The following is a 22346-nucleotide window of genomic DNA, read 5'->3' as shown; positions in this document are numbered from 1 at the left end:
CTCTAGATGGCAAGTCAGCTCCGCCTTAAGAGGCACCTTTTTGGACATGGAAACCACTATATATTGGCATTATTATTCCACCATTTGACACTCATTCGACTCATTTGTTTAGAGGAAAAGTTGTGAGCTACCTGAGGCGCTATTCTTAAAAAACAACGTGAGTTTCCAAGGCATATAGTTTTGTGATATTCAAGCTTTCCTGTGGCATTATACTCCTGTAATATTCGAGCTCCTTATGGCAATATACCTCTGTGAAAAAGACCAAATTTTTTGCGGTACTAGAACGATGTCTGAGGCTTTTATATGAAGTTATGAAGATACTTTTTTGTGGATATATGAAGTTCCTTCTCTCTGGTCATGCGAATTTCTAAAGCATCTCTTCTTTGGCTATGCGAGTTCCTGAAACACTTGATCTCTGTGAATTGTAGCATCAAAGGACAAGCATGTGACATCTTACCAAATCTTTGGAGGGGTGACTTAGTACTTGGGAAATTGGCCAGTTTGTCTATGACTTGGATCTTGTTGACAAAAGATTCTATAAGGAAAGGATTGCTAGGTTTTCCCTTTGTGGGTTTTGCCCTGGCCTAATTTTTAGTGTCTCTTGTCTTTTTGTGCATTGTATTTGTATAATTGCTTGATGAACTAATTGAATGAAGTAAATGTTAAATGAAAACACATATAATACTCACGAGTAATTATCATGATTAGAAATTCCGGCTTGCACTCGAATTTCAATAAAAGGTCTATTGTTGGATAGAGTACTGGAAGGCCGAAGATGGCCTATGTATTCTATACTAGGGTTCAACTACTCAATGCTTAGACCAAGAAATAGGCTGTTATAAGTAAGGGCTTGTAAGATATGTAATGACGAGGCATTCAATGCCATAGAAAAGATCTTTAAAATGATATTCAATAACAAAGGACCAAGGTCTTCCAATAGAGACTAGGGAATTATTTCTAAGGCTATTAGGTATGCATAAACAACAATAAAGAGAGTGACGTCAACCCTATCTAGGAGGAATATATTATGTAATATGCTAGGTTTTTCCTTTAAATAATTTATAGACGCAATCCCTAAATTATGAGCCACAAACATACATTCAAACTTCGCTTTTATGCATAAATTTGCCCTAAAAACCCTAGCGGCTGCCCTAGTTGTCTAGGGGAGAGAAATAGAAGATAAATTATAATAAATTTTATGGATGATCAACACACCCTAGATCATGCCTTATCTTACTAGGGTTTAATGGAGTCTTTAGGGCAAAAATTCAAGGGAAGGAAATTGGAGTTGGGGGGGGTGCCTAGGGCATCCACTTTTAAAACCATAGCTATTGCTTTTGTGAGGGGAGAAATTAAATATAGGGTTTGTGTTTAATTTCCATGATCTTGGGTCTAGGATAGAATCTTAAAATCTCTGACGCTACCAAACCAAGAATCTCAACGATACTACTTTGCACAACGGAATATAAACAACAATAAATCACACATGCACATAATATAGACAACTTTTTACATTTTTCAACCCAACTTCGTTATATTAATCAACATATAATACAACAATCTAGGGCTCTCGCACCAGGGATAATGGCCCTCATACATCCATTAGTATATGAATACAAACTGGGGCTTGGTTTCAGTACATCGACAGCCAATCTTCCCTCAACAAGATACTCTGACCGTATCGCTGATGTAGAGCTCCTCACAGCTGCCTTGGTCATACCCAATACCTGCCCGGTCCTTCGACTCCCGATTTGCAGCTCCTGCCTCTATCAACGATCCAAGTCCATCTGACCACTGAACCTCGACTATCCAATTTGCTCACTAGTTGTGCCTTAGTCCATCAAGGGCACAACACATTGAGACTCTTGTCGAGTTGTTCACAGCTCCACTTGTGAACAACTCTCAACTACCCATTGTTGCTCCTCAGCTACTTAGGGACTTCAACCCACTATGGTCTTCCTGTGCTACTTCGATGAAGACTAACATAAGGCATGGAGGGCTGCCACCTATCACTGCAAGATGTCCATCTCCCACAATGAACACGGGCTAGGAGGACTGCCCATCATCTGTTGTAGAAGTCCTTCTCCACACACAAGTCTAGGGCTGCTCAATCTGCTCCTGGTTGATCAGACCCTTGAGCTCTTCTTCTGCCACTCTAGCAACCATCTAAGTCCATGAAGATGGTGCACATCGTGCTTCAACTTGGGCACTATCACGTTGTCCTCCAGCAAACCATAAATGCCCAATCACGTCCACACTTGGTCCACTCTCACATTACCCTCCAACAGTGCATGAGTGACCAATCCTCGCTGTAGCATCTGCCTCTGGCTAGGGCATCCTCACACCTAAGAAACCCTCCTCTTGGCTGCCAACAAACTCCATCAACTGTCCAACCCTTGGACACCCATCGAACTAGCAATCAACTCTATCAAAACACATACCTCTGCAAGTCCTTAAGGGTTGATGGCTTCCTTTGCATGGCTGCTGCTACTCGGCCATCACTCAACTGCTGTTACTCCGCTGTCGCTCAATTGTTGTTACTCGGCCGCTACTGCTACTTAGCCGCTGTTGCTACTCGGTTGTCGCTCAGCTGCTGTTACTCGGCCGTCGCTCCACTGTTGTTACTCGACCACTGCTGCTACTCGGCCGTCGCTCCACTGCTGTTACTTGACCACTGCTGCTACTTGGTCGTCGCTCATCCGCTGCTACTTGGCCGTTACTGCTACTCGGCCACTGTTGCTACTCGGCCGTCGCTCATCCGCTACTACTTGGCCACTACTGCTACTACTTGGCCGCTGCTGCTGCTCGACCATTATTGCTACTTGGCCGCTATTGCTGCTCGACCACTGCTACTACTTGGTCGTATTTTCCCAAGAGATAAACGCACTTTTGGATGCGTGTGTATTATGCCTCACACTTGACCTATATTTATATGCATCAAGTGGCTCCAACGAATTTGTCTTTTGGCACCACTTTGACCTCAAGCCGACTTGCCCAATCTAGACAAATTTACCCATTATATCTTCAAAAACTCAGATCTCAATTTCTACAAATCGGATTTCGATGATTTTCGTTGCATTAGATTCTCCTCGCCATCCTCTATTAGCTCCATCCATCACATGTAGAAATCTCTCCATGGTTTTGGCCCAAACATCGATGGGTGCAAAACCCCAAGCTTGGGTTTCAAGCCCACACGGCCACTTGTGGAGCTCCTTTCTCCAAACCCTCGATCCTCAAGGTTTGGAGTACCTACTAAGCTACAAAAATCAATAGTTTGCACATTAAGATTTTCCCTATAGGCCTTAGAGAGAACAATTTTACATGCAATAATGAAGCAAAATTTCAACAATGATGAAGCATTTAATCATGGCATAATAGAAACCCTACTTTAAACATTAAGCATGCAAAATATCAATAATAAGACAATAAACTTACAAAATTCTCCACAAAAGGCACTTCTTTCAATCCCAGAACAGTGTCTCCATGCAAAAATCACATCCACAAGCAAGTCGCACTAATGAAAATCACATCTTGCTCGTAGTAGCAAAAAAGACTAGCTCACACTCTCTTGGAGAGGACAAGAGTTTGATGTGTGATGATGAACAAATGAAATGAGAGGAGGCTCTATTTATATGAGACCTATCCCACTCATTTTTACAATAATACAACTAAGAAGCCCTATTGACAAGTTTACTTTAAGTGTTCCACAAGATAGAGGTTACAAGCCAACCTCATAGCTCAAAAACATAACAAAAATGCCATAAATGCCCACATGTGGGAGAAAATCCTCCTCAAGCATGATGTCATCCTCCAAATGAGCTCTAAATGCCACAAAAAGGTTTCATTTGGGCTAATGAGTGCTTCATACTCCAAGATGTATCTCCTAGATCATGGGCATGCCTCCAAAGTGCCTCTATGCTAACACGTCATCTCCACGGTGCCCAATGTTACCCTCGAAAGAGTAATAAGGGTGACATGGCACTTTTTAACTCAAGCGTTGGGGCTTCAAAATGATGTGCAAGCCCTCCCCTATCATTGTAAGAATGACCATCATCATTCGAACTCCAGAACAAGTGATGCATTTCAAACAATGTCATGGCCAACTTGGGGGCATCCTACGTCCACTAGGCACATCATCAATATCTCCAATACCAAGCTTCACGAGCTCAACGTTTCAGCATCTGGGGGTCCTCGGGGTGTCAAGCATCATGTGGGGTCATCAAATAGCCCAACACTTTGCTATGGATAGGAAATACTGCATCAACAAGGCCATACTCTCTCTTTGCAATGTATAAAACGAGCTCTACAATGATGCTGATAAAATGGGGCAATCATCTCAAGAGGCCTTTGCTTCTGTGATGAGAACCTCCTGACAAAACCCTCTCTGGATCAAGTGAAAATCAACAATCATAAGGTATAGTAACCATGTATGCATCATAGTCAACCATACTTAATGTTGGGGGAAAAATAATACTTCACACAAAGATCACCTTCAAATATCTAACTAGATCAAGTCTTGTAAAAGTGTTACCTCCTTATGTTAGGGATGGTTAGATGGATAACCCTTTTAGGTGTTTAAAGCCCCCAAGGGGAAGTGACATGTTCCAAGTTAACCCATCAATCCAAGGTGTGTGTGAAAATGGTGGCAATAGAATGGGAATGACTTTAGGGCAGGGTGCCATAGCCAAGTGACCAACTAATGGTAGTCCAACAGGGTAGGGTGCCATAACCAAGTGACCAACTAATGGTAGTCCAACATCTTGAGTGTATAGATATAAGGAGCGAGCAATCATGGAGGCATGAGATATGCCTTTCCTTAGCTTGTTTTCTACCCCTTTTGTGTGCCTTTTTCTTCTTTATGATTATGGTTTATCCAGGTGCATAGTTAAGGAGGCTAAGCATGCTTATTGAGATTTAACATTTAATACCCCTTAATGATGAAGTTGTTTATTGTTCATCAGGATTGGGACAATACGAGGGTTCCTTTGATAGATGGAGCATCGTGTGCTTAAGGAACCAGGGGATGGTCAGTGAAAGGGGTAGAGCTCATGCTAGGCTTTTGCCCATGCACTAATTAATTGTCCTAGCCATATTTTTTGTTTTTGTTTTGTTTTGTTTATCCCTTATGGCTTTCTTATGCTTCTTGTTGTCGCATAGAATGTCTAGGCACCGCGACAACAGCTCAGATCGAGGGCTGTCACACTGGTCCCCAATCATTCCGTTTGAGCTGTCTCCCAATAACAGACTAAAGGAGGCAGACCCTATGGAAATGGAAAAATGAAAGATTAGTTGGGAACCAACTAAACTGGGAGACACAACTAAGAAACCAATACTTGTTTTAGATTGCGCAAGATTTTAAGGATTCAAAATGATTTGAAGAAAGTGATACCAGTGCCTTGTGGAGTCAACTATCTTGCGAAGAAAATAAGGTTCAAGTAAAGGATGGGAAACTGCTACTAAAAAGACTCGACTGCCCCATATGCAAATGCAAAACTTAAAGCTATGTGAAATGCAGGGACTTGGTTAATTTTGGTTAAATGAGGGCCTAAAATTATTTTGGAAACTTAAGGCTCAGAAAGGTGGTGATCTAAATGTGAAAGCATGTACTTATACTAACACTACAAAATGTAAAACCTGCATAAATAATTATTGAAATGCACAATAGACTGAAATGTAAAATGCTGGAAATAAAACACTTTTAAATTAAAAAATTCATTTGTATGAAATACTCAATCAAGATCATTAGATGCATAAGTAAAACTAGATTAGTCTTACTTACATAAGCATGCAAAAACAAATGAACTTTAGAAATTAAACTAAATGTTTTAAGCTCAAGTCATATTATTGAAATATCAGTGTAGTAACCTGCTCTTAAATCAAATGTTAAAACCAACAATATATTCTAAAACAACAGTGTTGTAACCATGCAATATTTAGAAATTTCTATGTATAACAACAGAAAATTTTAAATGACAAACTGATAACTACAATTCAGAAAATTTCTGAGTTCAATTCTTTTTGATTTATTGATGTATTTGATCTAAAAAACTCAGAAATAAACTACTGAACAACAGTAAAACAATTTTCAGAAATTTGTTTGCAAAAGTTACTGAAGCTAACTTCTATTTATGCAATTATACAACAGTAAAAATGTAAATTAAATCTGCTGCTAAACTCCAGCTAATTGCAAATCTATGCCAGTATTAACCTTGTTTTCAAAATGGAATGAGGAAAGGTTAGAGAGTGTGCACCAGTCAACCCTTAGGGGCTTGAAGACACTTGGAGGCATGTTGCCCGAATCACTGGAAATCCTCCAATTCCAAATGCCAAACTTAGAAAATTTTAGGAAAAATTTAGTGAGAAAATTATGATGAAGAAGGCTGCAAAGAAGAGAGGCCTGAGGGTGGAATGATAGAGGCCGAGAATGAGGCTAGAGATGGCCAACGCTGGGCCTCAAGACCCTAAAAAAATTTGCCCACTATAATTCTGAAATTTCTCTTCAACCTGCAAAACAAAATTGAGATGCCCTGTAGGGCTTAGATCTCTCTCCGAAATCCACAAAAATTACCTGCAATTTTCAGATTTTTTCCTGCACAAACAAAAGATAGCAAACCCCAAAACATGTATATACAAAAATATGAAATACCCAAAACCCCAATGAATTAGAAATTTGATATTTACAAATCTACAATAATATTCTACAGATCTAGCAGATTTGCAGATCAAAGCCCTCTATTAGCCAGATTTAAACAAATTTTGCACAAATTTAGAAATAAATTTGAAATTTTAAAGAGGCACAAGCCCAAGAAAAACCCTGCAAATAAAATGTTTTGTAAGATGACTTCAGAAATTAAAAACAATGGGCTCTTTAGATTTTGTAATCTGAGAGTCGGTTGATCCAACTGAGGATTTCCCCAAACGCCCAAATCTTGAATGATAACTTCTGCAAACTTAGATCTGCTTGTTAGATTAATAGAGATAAAAAAATAATCATAAAATCATCAAGAAATAGAGATACCTGCTACTTTTATCAAATCAAAATGATATTTTAAAAACCCAAAAATCTGTGCAAGATACCTGTGCACAGATCAATCCTCATAGGCTATTAACTAGCAAATGCAGATAAAAACAACAAAGTATTAAGAACAATATTACCACATAAATATGAAAGAGGAACACCACGGTCTGAAATCCCAAAGTCTTTGCGTTTTATTAACTAGAAAAAAGTTACAAGAGCTTTCTTAGAGCAAGTACACGATTTAGAAATAGGATCCAAATAATGGAGAGATGCCTCTCATTTATAGAAGAATTCTCCAACGGCTAGTTGGCTTGATCCCCGTAAAAAGCAATCTCAACTGTTGATAAAAATCAAGTGATCTTTTAATCATCACCGTTGAAATAAAGTTATTTTTTGAGGAAATTCGAATTTCACTTTTAATTTCCTTTTAATTAACTAAAAAATGATTATTTTGAGTTAATTGCCGCAAAAAGTTGACTTTGACTTAACTACTATGGCCCAAGGGTTCAAAATATCTTGAAATTTTCAATATTCCCTTGGCTTGGAACCTCCAAAAATTAACAACTTTAAAACCCACGAATTTTAAATGTTGGAAATTTAATTTTTCCTAAGATATAAATTAATTAAATTTCTGGGTTTAGCATTTTAATTTATTTTAGCCAGAAATTTTAATTAATTGACTCATGAGGGGATTATTAATTTTTCCAACCCTCTAATATTTAGCCATGGTGTCTAACTATGAGGGACCATGCACTAAATATTTTTTACATGAAATATTACATTTCTAACCCATGAAGGGGGAACACCCGTTCGTTATAGACCCTCAATAATTACCCATTTCTGCGACACAAAATATGATCTAGTAGATTAAGTGACTTGTAATAAAATAATCTAACCAAATAGTTAGAATTATTCCCAAATCACTTTTACAGAGACTCGATAAATAACACTAGGACTCATTTAAAATCCCAACGACAAAATCCACCCTAGCTTTGGGGTGAGGCTGGAGGGAAAAACTTTGTCGATCATCCGTGTTTAGAAACACACATGAATTGGTGAGACTAAAAACCTCCTAGGATAGAAATCATCATCAGAAAAATAAATTTACCTAGGTTGTTACATACATTTGTCTTACTAGGACCATTTACATTACAAAATGCAGAATGGGTTTACAAAACTCCAGTGTACATATAGCCGATAATGATGATCATCTGAGTGCTCGGACATGATGGAAATCCATGTGCGAAAAAAACAATGTTCCACCAAGACTCCGGTGCGGGGAGACGCGGGTGCGGGGAGACGCACAGGGGGGACGTGTGGGAGTACCCTCAAATTTTAGGGAAATTTCAGGGGTGCGGGGAGTCGTCGAGGTATATATATATATATATATATTCATTGTTCATTGTTCAATAATGAAAGCATAAAAATATTAAATAGACAATTGAAATTTGAATCATTGATCCATCCTCATCATTCATTTTGATACATACATCATTCATATGACATACTCAAGTGACAAGTCTCATTATTGAATTAATTATTATTCATACATACCATGAGATTCGAAAAACAAAAATAAAAATCAATAATAAAATATTCAAATAATGCTCATGTTGTAATCAACGATTTTACACTTGCAGGCTTGCAGCTTGTTGTGTCACTGTTTTAATTTATTTTGCAATTTTTTTTTGTTTTTCTGCCCTGCAGGAAGAGTTTAAAAAAAAAATTCATGTAAATTAAAATTTACAATGCAAATATAGTAGAATTAAATTTAAATTATTAAAAATTTAAAAACAAAAACATAAACAAAAAATAAAAATTAAATTCAAGTGACTGTGTTTTGAAGCATTTTGAAGTTTTCATTAAAATTTATATTTAAAAATTATTAAAATTTAAAACATTATAATTATAGTTTAAACAAATGATATCAAATTTAAAAAAAAAAATTAAAAATTTTAAAAATTACAGCAGGGCCGCAGGCTGTATGTTCACTGTTACAACATTTTTTTTTTAACTACAACATTAAAACAGTTCAGATTTCAAGCTTTAATGTCTACCTGGAGGTGGAGCCGCACAGCGTTAGGGACAGAGGGTTGACGGCAAAGGACTCAGGAGGTTCGAGGATGCTGGGCTGCAGATGAAACTTAAAAGTCGTGGTCAAAATTTTAAATAGCAGTGGCTGGAGCAACTGCCAACAGCAAGCCTGCAAGGGGACGCAGCATGCTATCTCGGCTCAGAGTCTCTCAACGGCAATGACTCGGCTCACTGTCCCTCAGCTTAGACTTTTAAGTTTTAGTTATTTAGTTTTAATTTTAGTTAAAAAAAAATTTAATGATTTTGATTTTTGAATTGTTGATTTTGAATTTTGAATTTTTAAGTCTTATTAGACAAATTTAAAGGGGGATGCCCAGGCGCACCCTTTTTGGGGAGTCTAGACTCCCACACTGAAGGGGGACGCCTAGAAGCACCCTTTTTGGGGAGTCTAGACTCCCACACTGGGGAAACGCACCCCCTTGCGTCTCCCCAAGACTCCCCAAAAAGGGTGCGTGGGGAAACGCACCCCCAAGAGACTCCCCGTCCCGGGTGCGTGGGGTGCGAGGGGTGCGCGCACCCGACCCTGGGGGACGCGTCCCCGTGGAACACTGGAAAAAAATGTACAGCTACGGGGTAGTTGACATGGAGTGGTCAACACTTCTAACTTTCATTTAGCTGCATAGACCACTAGGGCAAAGTTTTCTAACCTAGACTCAAGGAGGATGAGGGTGCTAATCCTCATGACTAATGACCACTAGTTCAAAGAATGGAGATGGAATAATGGAAAAAGATGGAAAGTGGTAAGTATGGGATACCATGGACACGCTAATTCAATTAGAGCCTCCCTGGTGGTGTCCTTCTTAAAACCCTAAGGCCCCAAAGTGTTAGTTTATGTAGCTCAGACAATTGTTTTTCTCTCAGATTGTGTCTATGAGGCTAAGAAACACATTTTCTCCAATATCGAGAAAAGGTTTCACAAGAAAAGGCTTTGATTAGAATTAATTAGCTAGTTAATTAATTTTCCTAAGTCTAAGTTAGGGAAATGGGTTAATTAATCAATATTAATTGAGGTAAATTGATCTTCCTCTAGAGACTTCCGGAAAAGTCACGAGAAGGGGTCTAAGATGATTTTAGTTATCAATTGTGATTAGATCATGGTCGTTGATTCATCAACAAGAGATTATAAGAGCAGATCTATGGGCACTTTGAGAACACACAGAAGATCAGCGAGAGATTGAGACACAATATTGCAGTCATAGCAAGGGTGCAGTGGCAACGCAGGGGCATCAACAAAGTGAGTTCAACAGTGCTTGGAGACAGGATTGTTGGAGGATTTTGTCACAACGATTTCCAGGGAGAGTTGGAGATCAATTTTTTTCTGCAGAAGGAGGATGATTTTCCAGTGGTGTGAATTGCTCCAGAGTAGGGGTGCAAATTACCCTAGTTGCAAAGCAAATTCCTCAAAGAGGACGAAGTGCCGGAGAGGAGAAATTGTAGGAGAGATCGATTTGCACATGAAGGTCAATTTGCCAATTGAGGTCGAATTCCAGAAAGAGGCCGAGTTATTTCCTCAGCAATAAGAGTTTGCTAGTGAGATGGCTACACATGTGAGTCGAGCAGAAGCCAGAGGGAGGCAAAATTGCTCAGAGGAGGCTGAGTTGATTCCTGGAGGAGAAATCGACTTGCAGAAGTGATAAAAATATTTTTTCGGAGGTTTGTTAAATTTTGTCAAACGATTTTGTAATTTTCTCCATCACAAATTTGTTGAAGAATAATAAAATTATTCATTTGCAGAATTGGTTTTCCCCACACTGGGGTTTTTCCTGGGACGTCCAAAAATATTGGTGTCCATTATTTGTGTGTGTGTGTGCATAATTTTCTTAGTTCTTGTGGTTATTTATTTTTTAGTGAAGTTGCAATTGTGTTTTTTTTCCAATGGAAAAATCATAATCTTTCATTAAGTAGAAAAATTACATGTAGTAGATGCCTGTGGCATATGCGAGTACTGTTGATCCATGACCAATTCAAATCAAACTGTAACAAAATATGAATGGCCAAGCCATTTCCTGTACATATTCAGACTGTTTGTCTATATATCAGCAGATATAAATATTTACATATTTTGATGAAAAACTCTAATAAAAACAACAAAAAATATATATAATTAGGGCCTATCCACCCTATGGTAATCCTGGTCTATATATGGCCTGTGGTGATATTGGTAGAAGTCTGCTCCCATCTGTTCAGAGATTATCCACAAGCCTCGGGGAAGTAGCGAGCCCTCCTTGGAAAGTCTGTCAGCATCTTCATTATATTCCCTGTATATATGATGACAAGAGACTGAGTTAAACACTGCTTTGTAATTGTAGACTTCATCCAAAATATTTTGTAGAGAAATAGCATGACAATGATTTTTGTTGTTGAACCAATTGATAATAATTTTGGAATCCCCATAGATCTGAATAGAAGTGCAGTCATGTGCTAATGCAAAATGGAGCAGATGTCTGAGGGTAATAAGCTCGGCAAAGTTGTTTGTACCCTCCCCTAGACCTAATTGGACCTTAAAGAAATGTTGTTCAGAGATGTATAGCATGAAACCCCCTCTGCAACCATGTGGTTGGGCAGCTCCATCGAAGTAAGCCCATGGCTTGGATTTATCGATCCGACCCGGTGCCGAGGTTCTGCGAGTGTGAGGGTTTGCCTCTTCTGGGATATCCTGATAGTTGCAATTGTGTTTTATTCAGTGTTTGCCACAAATAATTTGTAGAAGAAAAATAATCAATTGATAGGAGAATAATAACCAACTAACTGCAATAGTATTAAAATTTCATACAGAGGAGGTCCCACTTGACTAGAGTCAAAACCTAACCTCCCAAGTGAATTCAGGGAATAAGATTACAGCCAAGATCAGTCAATAATCTAGATCACCCCTTGATCCATATTAGTATGCTCGAAACTTTAAGTGAAAACACATGATTACAAAGGGTTAAAGTACTTGCGGATGGATGACCCACCTTCCTTGAAGAAGGAATGTTGGATGGGAGAGAGGAATCTAACCGAAGCAAGAAGTGGAGGATCCTTGCACTATGTCATGTATTGATCATATAGGGCTGCTGGCTAGTTAACTTTCCAAGGAGGAGATTTTTTTCTATTATGGGCTACCCACTTTTTGGTGGGTAACATTTGGGTCCAATTCAAGGACATATGCTCACTGTAGAGTGCATGATCTATGTGCTCAAACAAAGAGCGCATGAGAACTCCATCAATCCCTAGGGCTTGGTAGACTTGTTACCTGAACACTCACAACAACTTGTTGATAGCAACTGAGCATGGTGCTAATTGTCATCCTTGTGATATAGGATAAACTAAGACTAAAAGTACAACGTTAGCTAAAATAATGCATCTAACTACTACACATACACATCAACACGAATAATTTCAAAAGTAGGATGCACTCACAAAAATGCAAGACACACGAATGCAATGCAACTATCTAATAATTAATGCATTAGGTTCCACTAAAAGAAATTGTGTGCTTGTCTTTTATAGGGGATGACAAGGGCTCACCATCAAGGTTGGCTATGTAAAAGTAACCTACCCCTACTTTATTGTGGACCTGAAAAGGATAAGGGTTATTATCAACAAGTACTAAATCCCCAAGTTGGAAATCCTTTCCTTGCTTTTAAACCTATTGCTTTTTTTTTATTGTTTTGGTAATGTTTGCCTTTTACTTTTAGATGAAGGCATTGACTTGACTTGACAAATATTCCCCTCCTACCTCCCTAACTGGCTTAGGTCTTGTTACCGCTCAAGCTAGTAGGGTACCTAAGGGGGATCCCTAAAAGGGCAAATGTTAGGCCAAGGGCAACAAATGGAGACTTAGCCCACTGTCACCTCAGCTAAGGCTCCCTTTTATTTACGGACTTTCACCAATGGGAGGAGACTCGGTGTGTATAGAGTCACCAATGAAGGATAAGTCAATGGATATGAGTGACCCAAATAAACCCTTTCCCAAAAGAATTTGAACGATGGAGCTTGCTTGCTTTCTAAGCAAGGTACTATGTATTCTAGGGAAAGGAAGAGAGGGCTTGAAGGTTAGGTTTATGGGATAAGACTTGTAAAGGAATTCCCCAATCCCTAAAATCCTTGTTAGAATTGGTATCTTGGATGGTTCTTGAAGAATGATCTTTCAAAGGAGCGGGACCACACAGGACCAAGTGGACCTGGTCTAGGGTATGAGGAAAGTATGTAGCAACCAATGATATTCTTACCCTAGACAAGGTGGGGAAAGGATCAAAGAAATAATTTCACTTGAAGATGTTGTTTTGACCCTATGAGGTACTAGCCTTGGGGATGGCAGGGCAAGTTTTGATCCCGGAGCTAGGGCTTGGCTTTTCTCCTAATTCCTCCATTAGAATGGCCTCAAAATTAGAGGAGAGTTAGAGCAAAGGGCAATGCAGGAGACCCTAGGAGATCAATTTTTTTTGATGGCTAGCTTGTCGGGAAATTGATGTCCTAGGTACCCCAACTTGGTTAGACTTGGAAGGAGGTGAAAGAATATGAGTTTTAGTGACCACCCTTGGTAGATTAGTGCCTTAATCTTTGGGAGAATGGATGTCTATGATGAATATGAGTAGGATTTCTTGGTTCCCATTCAAGGCGGCCTCAAGATCACTTCGCTAGCCTTTCTAAGTCAAGAAGAAGCAACCTTGCAACTTTTATACTTTGATGTGCGAAAGGAATGGCTTATCAAGATCGAATTCATTAATAGAATTACCCCTAGGAGATTTCGCTCATATTACATGGCCCATACATTGAGAGATGCTATAATAGAGACAAATTCCACAATTTTAAGCAGTAAATGCATGCAACAATTAGCCCTAGAACAACGAAAATCCCAGTCCAACGTATATGACAAAAGTAAACAAGAATAACATCAAAAAGCATGTACTTACATGTAACAGAGTATATCCAACCATTCACAATTGACAAGAGAGAAGCTCCAAGAGAAGATAGACCAATATCCACACATCAAAATTCATCCATAAAGCTCCAATTCATCCACTAAGAAAAAGTGTGAAATTCTCAAGAGAGAGAAGAGATCCAATCCAAAGTGATGATGAGCAAATGAGCTCATATCACTTGTATTTATACACAACTTAGGAGTTCAAATTAGCCTCCTTGGCCTACATGAGCCCCAAAAATAAAATAATGTTCTAATAATTCAACTTATGGTGACCAACCCACCAAACTAGCTCATAAATGAAAAGGTAAGTCTCTCAAGAGGTCAAATAATAGTCTATGCATGTCGTAGGGCCCTCTAAGAGGCCTAATGAGGTCTATGGGTGCCATAATGAAGAATAGGACCCTCAAAAGCGGTGGACAAGGGGCTGGCCCCTTCTAATAACCTGTGGTGCTCCAAATGACATGTGGGGGCACGCAAGTGTCCTCATCGGTCTCCAAACAAATCAAAGATGCTTGTAGATCGCCTGCAAGGGCTAGGATGATGGTGTAGGTGGTGCCACATCATCGTGCAAGTCCTGGATCATCTGCCAAGTGTATGGTGTAGATCTGGGGCCAGCTGGGCATGATGGATCAAGTGCATCCTCCTCGTCCAATAAGTGAACCACGAGCAATCTATGAATGGTTGTGGGGATCCATGGAGCGTAATCTGTTGCTATGGAGGCCCATGGTTCTCAACGCTCACCCTGCATGTGCCAATGTGGCTCTCTAGAGGATTAGGACCCCGTATAGGGAGACCAAACCCAAGATGGAAACCATCTGCAATCCTGCATAAGATCCAATGCATCCCCTAGCCTTCCAGTACAACAAGTCATTAGAGAAATTGAGTAAATGAGCTTACCTAATCATGGACCACAGGTGGGGACTTCATAATGGCCTGCCCTTCCATAATGGGCTTCAGGATGTGCCAGTGTCTCCTAAACTCCAAATGGGGTTAACCAATAATCCTATTAGGTGGTTTCTACTTCTAAAGGGGATAATATAGTCAAGGTACATCCTTCAAAAGGTGGTGGCATGTGACAGATAGGTGAATGAAGTAGGGAATGAGAAGGGGCAGCCTTGGGTCACATGCTGGGGTACAAGGGTAGCTAATAAGAGGGAAGCCCACACTTGGGTTTATAATGTGTAGGAGGGAGCAATCGTGGTACATGAGGTCCCTCGACTTTGATTTTTCCACCCTTCTTTTATGCCTTTTGCCTTTTTATGATTTCCTTTGATTAATTGCTTGGGGCTGAAGGGGTTAGAACATGATGTATAAGATATAGCAGTGAATTCCCCCTTTTAAGGTGGGGCGGTTCATCGCCCACTAGGGGTTGGGATAATCATGGGTTCCTATATGATGAAGAAGGCTCATAGAACCTGTAGGAACTAGGGCGATGGCCATGATGACGAGGTGGAGCTCATGTATTGGCTTTTGCCCACATGCTAAATATATTTGTCCCAACCATCTTTTGCATTTTGTGGTACATTTTCCTGTTGAATGTGGCCATATATGCTTTTATCTTTCTTTTCAACTGCGTCCATCTTCGAGCTTCATCTCGGGCCATGACCCAGGGTGTGGGCAAGGGGAAGGGGCAAGCTAGCCCTATGTGGACCCGGTGGAGGAATGTGGACCCAGGTGGGAGAGATGATGAATGGGGTACTAATGAATGGAAAGGGGGTAATATAAGCAGATAAGGGAGCAGGACCACGCAACCAAAATTGGGGTTTTCCATGAAATATCATCCCTAGAGCCAAATTGTCAGTAAAAGAGATCCCACGGGACTAGAATCCAAGGGTAATGCCTAAAAGGGGTCTAGGGGAAGAGCACAGACCTAGTCCATTCTTTCCGCCAAATCCCCCCATTAATCCATACCCAGAAGTGTCCATGATAAGCAAACTACAATACTCAATTTCCAAATGACAAGGCATACCTTTAGGTTCGGGAGGCCCACCTTCAAACATACGATCATGGCAGATGGGCAAGGGACCACATGGCTGGCTTAGGTGGCGGAGAAATGGCACAATGAGCTAGCTGGTGGCTACAAGGGGCTGTTGGCTACCGGCTGAGGACCATCTTGGAGAAAAAAATTCTCCTAGGGATATTACCCACAAAATGGTGGGTAACAAGTCTTACAAGGATCTTTAGTTTAAAGTGTTTTTAATCCACCTGCAGGTTTAAAGGAGTTGTGTTATGTTGGGTCTTGCTAGGATGCTGAGCGAAAGGGAAAGTATTAACGTCCTCCACATGCTGAACCATGTGTGGTTCTCTATATGGAATAAATGGCTTCCTATCAATGGTGGGTATTGTATCATGTGTAATTGTCCACCAATAGATGCTGGCCATTTTCTTGACAAGAGCATCCCCCACGCATCTGGAACATCAATGATCACTATGTCCATTAATACAGAGATATCTTTGTTAGCAGCCAAAAAGACCTTAACATCCTTGATTAAACGTGCATAGGTATAGACTTTGAATCAAAACCATTCACAATCTTGTAGGGCTTAATAATTTTCATTTCCAATTGATTCATGACTCTTAAAGGCATAACATTTGTAGAGGCGCCTGAGTCAAACATACAATTGTGGAATATAAGGTTATTTATTACTAGGAACAACAAGAAAGGTGCATGCCCTCCACTTTTTCAATCATTATACATGTTTTGTAATATAACAGGAGGGTCCTCAAACTCTGTCTAAGATGGGGATCTTCTTGACTTGACCTCTTCGAAGTTCAAGCTTGGTAAGTTCCAAGAATGGGATGGGCACATTTACCTTTGATAAGACATTAGCATTGAAGGAGTTGGGCTTAGGATTAGTCTTAGGGGGTGAAGGTGGCTTGATACTTTTTTGACGAACTAGGCTATTAGTACTACTTGCTTTAGGGTGGTTTGGATCACTATCCTTTCTAGTGAATAATGCAACCCTTTGAATCTAGCCCCAACTTCAATAATGTTAATAGGTTCATCACAATCTTTATTTGGCTCGTCAATAGACTCTTCATGCTGTTGTGGGGAAAGGGATAAGGATTCAGCAAGCAGAATAGGGAAAGGAGCGGGATTGTTAATCAGATTGAAGTGCTTTAGACCATCCTCTTCTTCAAATTGATTATAGGGACACTCCTCACTATGGAATTTATTGCAAATTTGACACCGGGGAAATCCCTCTTGACTAACCATGTTTGTAGGGGCAAGGGTGTTGGGCACATTATGTTGTGAAGGGTTTTTGCCACTATTGGGATTTCTTTTAGGAGCCCTATCATTGCTAAATATGGGTTTGGGAGGATAGTTTTTACATGACTGTTTGCCATTTGCCATCATGGCAATTTGCCCTTGCATCAATTCATTGGTAATCATATGAAACTTTTGAGCAAAAGCTTGAAAGGTGGGGTCAACTTAAGCACTTGGCTTAGACTTAACCTCTACTTTAGCCCTGGGATCTGAAAGCATATCAATCTTAGATGCGCTTAAGTTACATTCAATGGTATCAACAAAAGCCTTGGTTTCGTCAATAGTTTGAGGGTTCTTATCTAAGTCACATGACACAAGGACATTGGACATGGAGGACACAAACATGACATGACAAACCCCCAAAACATGACGCAGAGGACATGTTATAGATTATATATTAAAAAATATAATATATATTAGAAAACATAACAAATTAGTGATTTACACATAAAATATGAAATATATAAAATATTTACATGACGATGATACAAATTCAATCATCCAACTAATGCATATAACGAAAATAGCACTGAGTGCAATCCATCTCTCAATAAAAAATACATTAATAAAGAGGCCCTAATGGCCCATAGAGTCCAAAAAAAATCATGCTACAACAAATGACTAGTACTAGATATCATCAAAATCATTGCTTATATTGGGATCATCATCATCAATATCACCCTTTAATTTGTTAAATAGAGATTCAGTTTGAGTGATCGGTACATTTTTACTAGTGCAGTGACATAGGAGTTCGACAATCAATGCCACCTACATTGAAGTACTTAGAGGGCTTGGTCCTCTTAATTAAGTGCTAGTTTCATACCCTCATACATGACAAATTCCAATGGAAACATTGCAATTCCCTCAATCATGAAATCTTGAAAACTGTTAGTCTCCGGGATTTTGAGTGCGATCTAAAATTCTATTTTCTCCATGAAATCCAATGAGGTTGAAGCCACTCAAATATCTTGAGTCAATTAATGGTAATGTTAAAATTTAAGTAAAGGTGACATTCTTCTTTATCTTTCATTTTCATCATTCTCATGATGAAAATGAAAGATAAAGGAGAATGTCACCTTTATTTTAAGAATTTAACATTACCATTAATTGCATAGCATTAGTAGGGCCTAAACAAATCCACTTCCCAACACTTGGAATCCCTTTTAACATTGCTTAATTACCCTTAGATGCACTCCAAAACCTTTGAGAGCTCCAAACCTGTGACTGAATTGCGTGAGAATGAGGCAATAAATTGATTTTAAGATGCTTTTTCACTGGACATGTGTCCATCAAGACACTAATCGGGCTGGTGTTCGACACTAGTCAAACTTGTGTCTTGTTTGTCAAACTCGTGTTAGACACGTGTGACACACGTGTCATGTCCGACACGTGAAATACGTGACACGGAGGGGGGGTGGAGGACGTGTTATGTTACTTAGGTTCTTATCTTTTAATGCATAAGACATATGTCTAGGGAAAGTTTCTACATATAGGTCAAGGATAGTTTGGTTCATAGGTTTGTATAGATTAGGAACTTCTTTGAGTAATTTGTCAAACCTTTGTGTGAAATCCTTGACACTCTAATTGTCAATTTTCTTGGCTCCCTGGAATTTAGCCAAGAGTTGCATGCCTTTCTTTATGTGGCGCATCTCTTGTTGAATGCTTCATGGAGTTGGTTCCAATTCTTAAGGCTCCTTGCAGGCAAATCTAAATACTAGTCCCTAGCACTTCCTTTCAAGGATAAGGCAAACAACATTACCACAATATCCTCTTCTTCTATTAGTCTTCTGCCAATAGCCCAATAGAATTCATGCATATGCTTTTCAGCCATGATTGCATCACTCCTATTGAATTTGGGCAACCATTCTTCTTACTTTTCAAGCAGCTTATGAGGAGCATTGGGGAACCCACTCACATCCAAGGGCTTGAATGCAGCATTAAGCCTCAACCTGGCCATTGTATTTGAGGTGGAAGAACTACCAAAGAGGTCCCCAACTATGGGGGAAGATGAAGAGGCAATAGTCTTACGATTATTTCTTCTCTTTCAAGGAGCAACGACTTTGTTTGACTGACTACCAGGGGATAAGGAAGGGGATCCAGTGGTAGGAGTTGCTAGATGAGAGGTTCTATCACAGCCTTTGGGATTCTCTCATCAACATTTATTGAAGCATAGACTTTAGATTTCGAGGAGGTGGTCTCAACTCCTCTCTGGCAACAGCGCCAAAGATGTTGCCGCAAAATCTAGCATAGTGCATGGTATATTCCTCCTAAATATGGCTGACACCACTGTCTTTATTGCTGGTTATGCTTAACAGTGATAGAATTAATTTCCCTAGTCTAAACCTCACCTCTATTGGAAGATCTTGTTCCTTTATTGTTGAATATCATTCTAAGAGCTTTTCTTGGGCTGCTATGTGAGAATGCCTTACCATTGCATATCATCCGAGCCCTAACTTATAGCAGCCTATCTATTTTTCTAGGCATTGAATATTTGAACCCTACCATAGAAAACATAGGCCATCTTAGCCCTTGTTGGTACTCTATCCAACAATAGGTCTTTAAGTTATCAACTTGAGCCCTAGTATTAGAGTGTCTTTCTAGGTGATTTAGGAAAGCCTCCCTTGTGGTTTAAATCCACTAAAGAGCAGGAGAAAGGTTGCTGAGGTGACAGTGGCAACCCTTTCTCTTGTTTCCATAAGGTCTGGCCCTGCCCAGTGAGGCTTTGCGTTGGGCCTGCTAGATTTTGCAGCAACAGGGCCTAGACTGTTGATCACTTCCTTCCTCATGACAATTGTCCTGCATTTAGCAATCTTGAGGAGAGGACTGGTTTTTATTTTACTTGATCATTGGATTCTTTTGAGAGGATAAATCATGAGCTTGATGTAAGTTCTCCAAGCTGCAAGAGAATCTCCTTAATAAACTTCAGGCCTTGAGATTGGGTTGTTTCTAAAACTGAATTCTCTTGGGTTTTCTGCTTTTGATTTTATCCCCTCTTTTATGGATGAATATGAGTTTTGGTAATAAGCCTCCAGTGAAGCAGCTTTCTCAGAGACTATTCTCCAATAGAGAATATAAGATGAAGTTTTCCAAGGCTTGAAACAATTTCAGATCTGCTGCCTTGGCTTTCAATGGATTGTTTTGGATTTTGTGCCTTTGAGCTTCCTCCAACCTTATTTTTGACTTTTTGCGAAACCAAAGGAACCTCTAGCTTTGACAAAGTAGAGGGAGGGGCGGGACTGGCCTCTTTTTGTTTCTAATTTTTGGGGCAGATATGTACCAAATAACTTGACTTGGAGCAAATATTTCAGATAAAAGCAATGTTCTCATAATTTAAAGGCTGCTTCTCATGTTCACTAATGCTTGCAAAGGCTTGCTTATATCCAAACCTATGCATTTATGAGTGTATACCAGATTGGTATGAACTGTAGTAATTTTAGAGGCCATTAGATATGGTGCCGATGAAGTTTCTTATATGAATGAACACTGGTCATGTGAGAATTCAAAGGGTAAACCTGGGATATTCTTATCCACACCAAAACCGATGAAAGAGTTTGCTTAAACTGTTCTAATCCCAGGTTATAAACTTGTAAAGCTTCTTGACAGGCGTGTTTAGCCCATCATGCAAGGGCATCATGTTTACCCACACCAGAACCAATGAAAGAGTTTCCTTAAACTGGTCTAATCCCAGGTTCCAAACATTCAAAGCTTCTAAACAGGCCTGCTTTGCCCTTCATCCAGGGCCCTCCTTCAAAGTTCACATATATGGATCCTGTAGAGTTTGAGAAGTAAACATGAAAGTAGCCTAATGATGACTTTGTTTTGACCTTTCCAATGATGCTGCACCTATTTGCTGATTATGTCTACTGTATTCAAAATGGCCATAAAACAACAAATCGGTGAAAAAATGAGCATGTTTTCAATATGGCACGTTAATGGCTCTGTTTTAAGACTGTAACTGGGGACTTGGCCTGCTGGAAGGCTTCATGCTTCTTGGGAAACAGGGCAAGCTTTCGATCAACCTTTTTCTTTATTAAAGTGTTCAACAGATTGATCTGTGATTCGCGAAACCAAAGGGTCTAATGTTTCTTCTGGTGATGCCATCCAAGAGGGGTTGCTTGTGCAGCTTGTGAAAGAAACCTGGAGCAAGGTGGATGGCTGCCTTTAATGGAAGAGAAATTAGTAATTACAGAACAAATACAGGGAGACCATTGTAATGTTCCCATGCTATATCCTAGTTTCTATGGATTTGCTTTTCAAGTTGTTTTGATGCTACTGATTGTCAGGGAAGACCGTAATGGAACTTTACCTGCAAACCTTACTTTTCTCTCTAGGTAATGCAGTCGGCTTAGTGACTGGGATATGAGAGGATGTATCTGGTGATGTGGATGGACATTTCTTTAGATTCTGTTACGTATAAAATTAATTTAATTTAATGTTTAAATTAAGGGGCATGCTCAAAAGATCATGCCCCCTCATGTAAAGGCACTTAGGCTGTATTTAAGCCAGGGCCTCCTGCCATTGTAATCCATCATTCAGTTTTTGTCTAATAAAAATATATATATATATAAATATTATCTGTAAATTGCAGAAGTAATCTTTTGTTCTCCAGATTCCATACCACGTACAGCTCTGATTATATTATTGCTCATTTTTTTTGTATCTGTATTGAAAACTTCAAAATTTTTCCATCCATCTTTAAGAGACAATAAAAGAGGGAAATAAAACTTTAAATGCTGTCTAAGGTTGAGCCAAAGGGTGTTGTTCTGGTCTTATTCAATGTGTTCTAGAATCTCATTATGAAGAATAATGTTCTAACTTCTTGATCATATTGGCTCTTGAAAAGCAATTTTATATGCTTTTGGATGTACCGTCTTGGTACAAATGTAACGGATCTCAAACCTATTTATCTTATGATCTTAAAAAATTCAATTATTTTCTTAACTTTATGCTTCTCCGTCTTTTCATTTCTGAGTAGTCTATAATGGGTTTCAGTGACTGGATGAGTGTATAAATTCAATATTTATGTCTCACTTTGATGATGATCGTTTAACTTCCAACAG

At 39.3% G+C, this 22346-nt stretch overlaps 1 protein-coding gene across 3 annotated transcripts in view; it reads left to right on the top strand.

Annotated features, from left to right (window-relative positions):
* LOC149140164 (RNA pseudouridine synthase 4, mitochondrial-like) overlaps positions 1 to 22346 on the top strand; it is a 190363-nt gene that overhangs the window by 17265 nt on the left and 150752 nt on the right. The window lies entirely within an intron of this gene.

The sequence above is a fragment of the Pinus tabuliformis genome, chromosome X, assembly GCF_031772625.1.
Source record: "Pinus tabuliformis cultivar Carrire ecotype Pingquan chromosome X, CPIR1, whole genome shotgun sequence".
NCBI classification, from domain to species: Eukaryota; Viridiplantae; Streptophyta; class Pinopsida; order Pinales; family Pinaceae; genus Pinus; species Pinus tabuliformis.
This window is presented reverse-complemented; position numbering and strand designations above follow the sequence as displayed.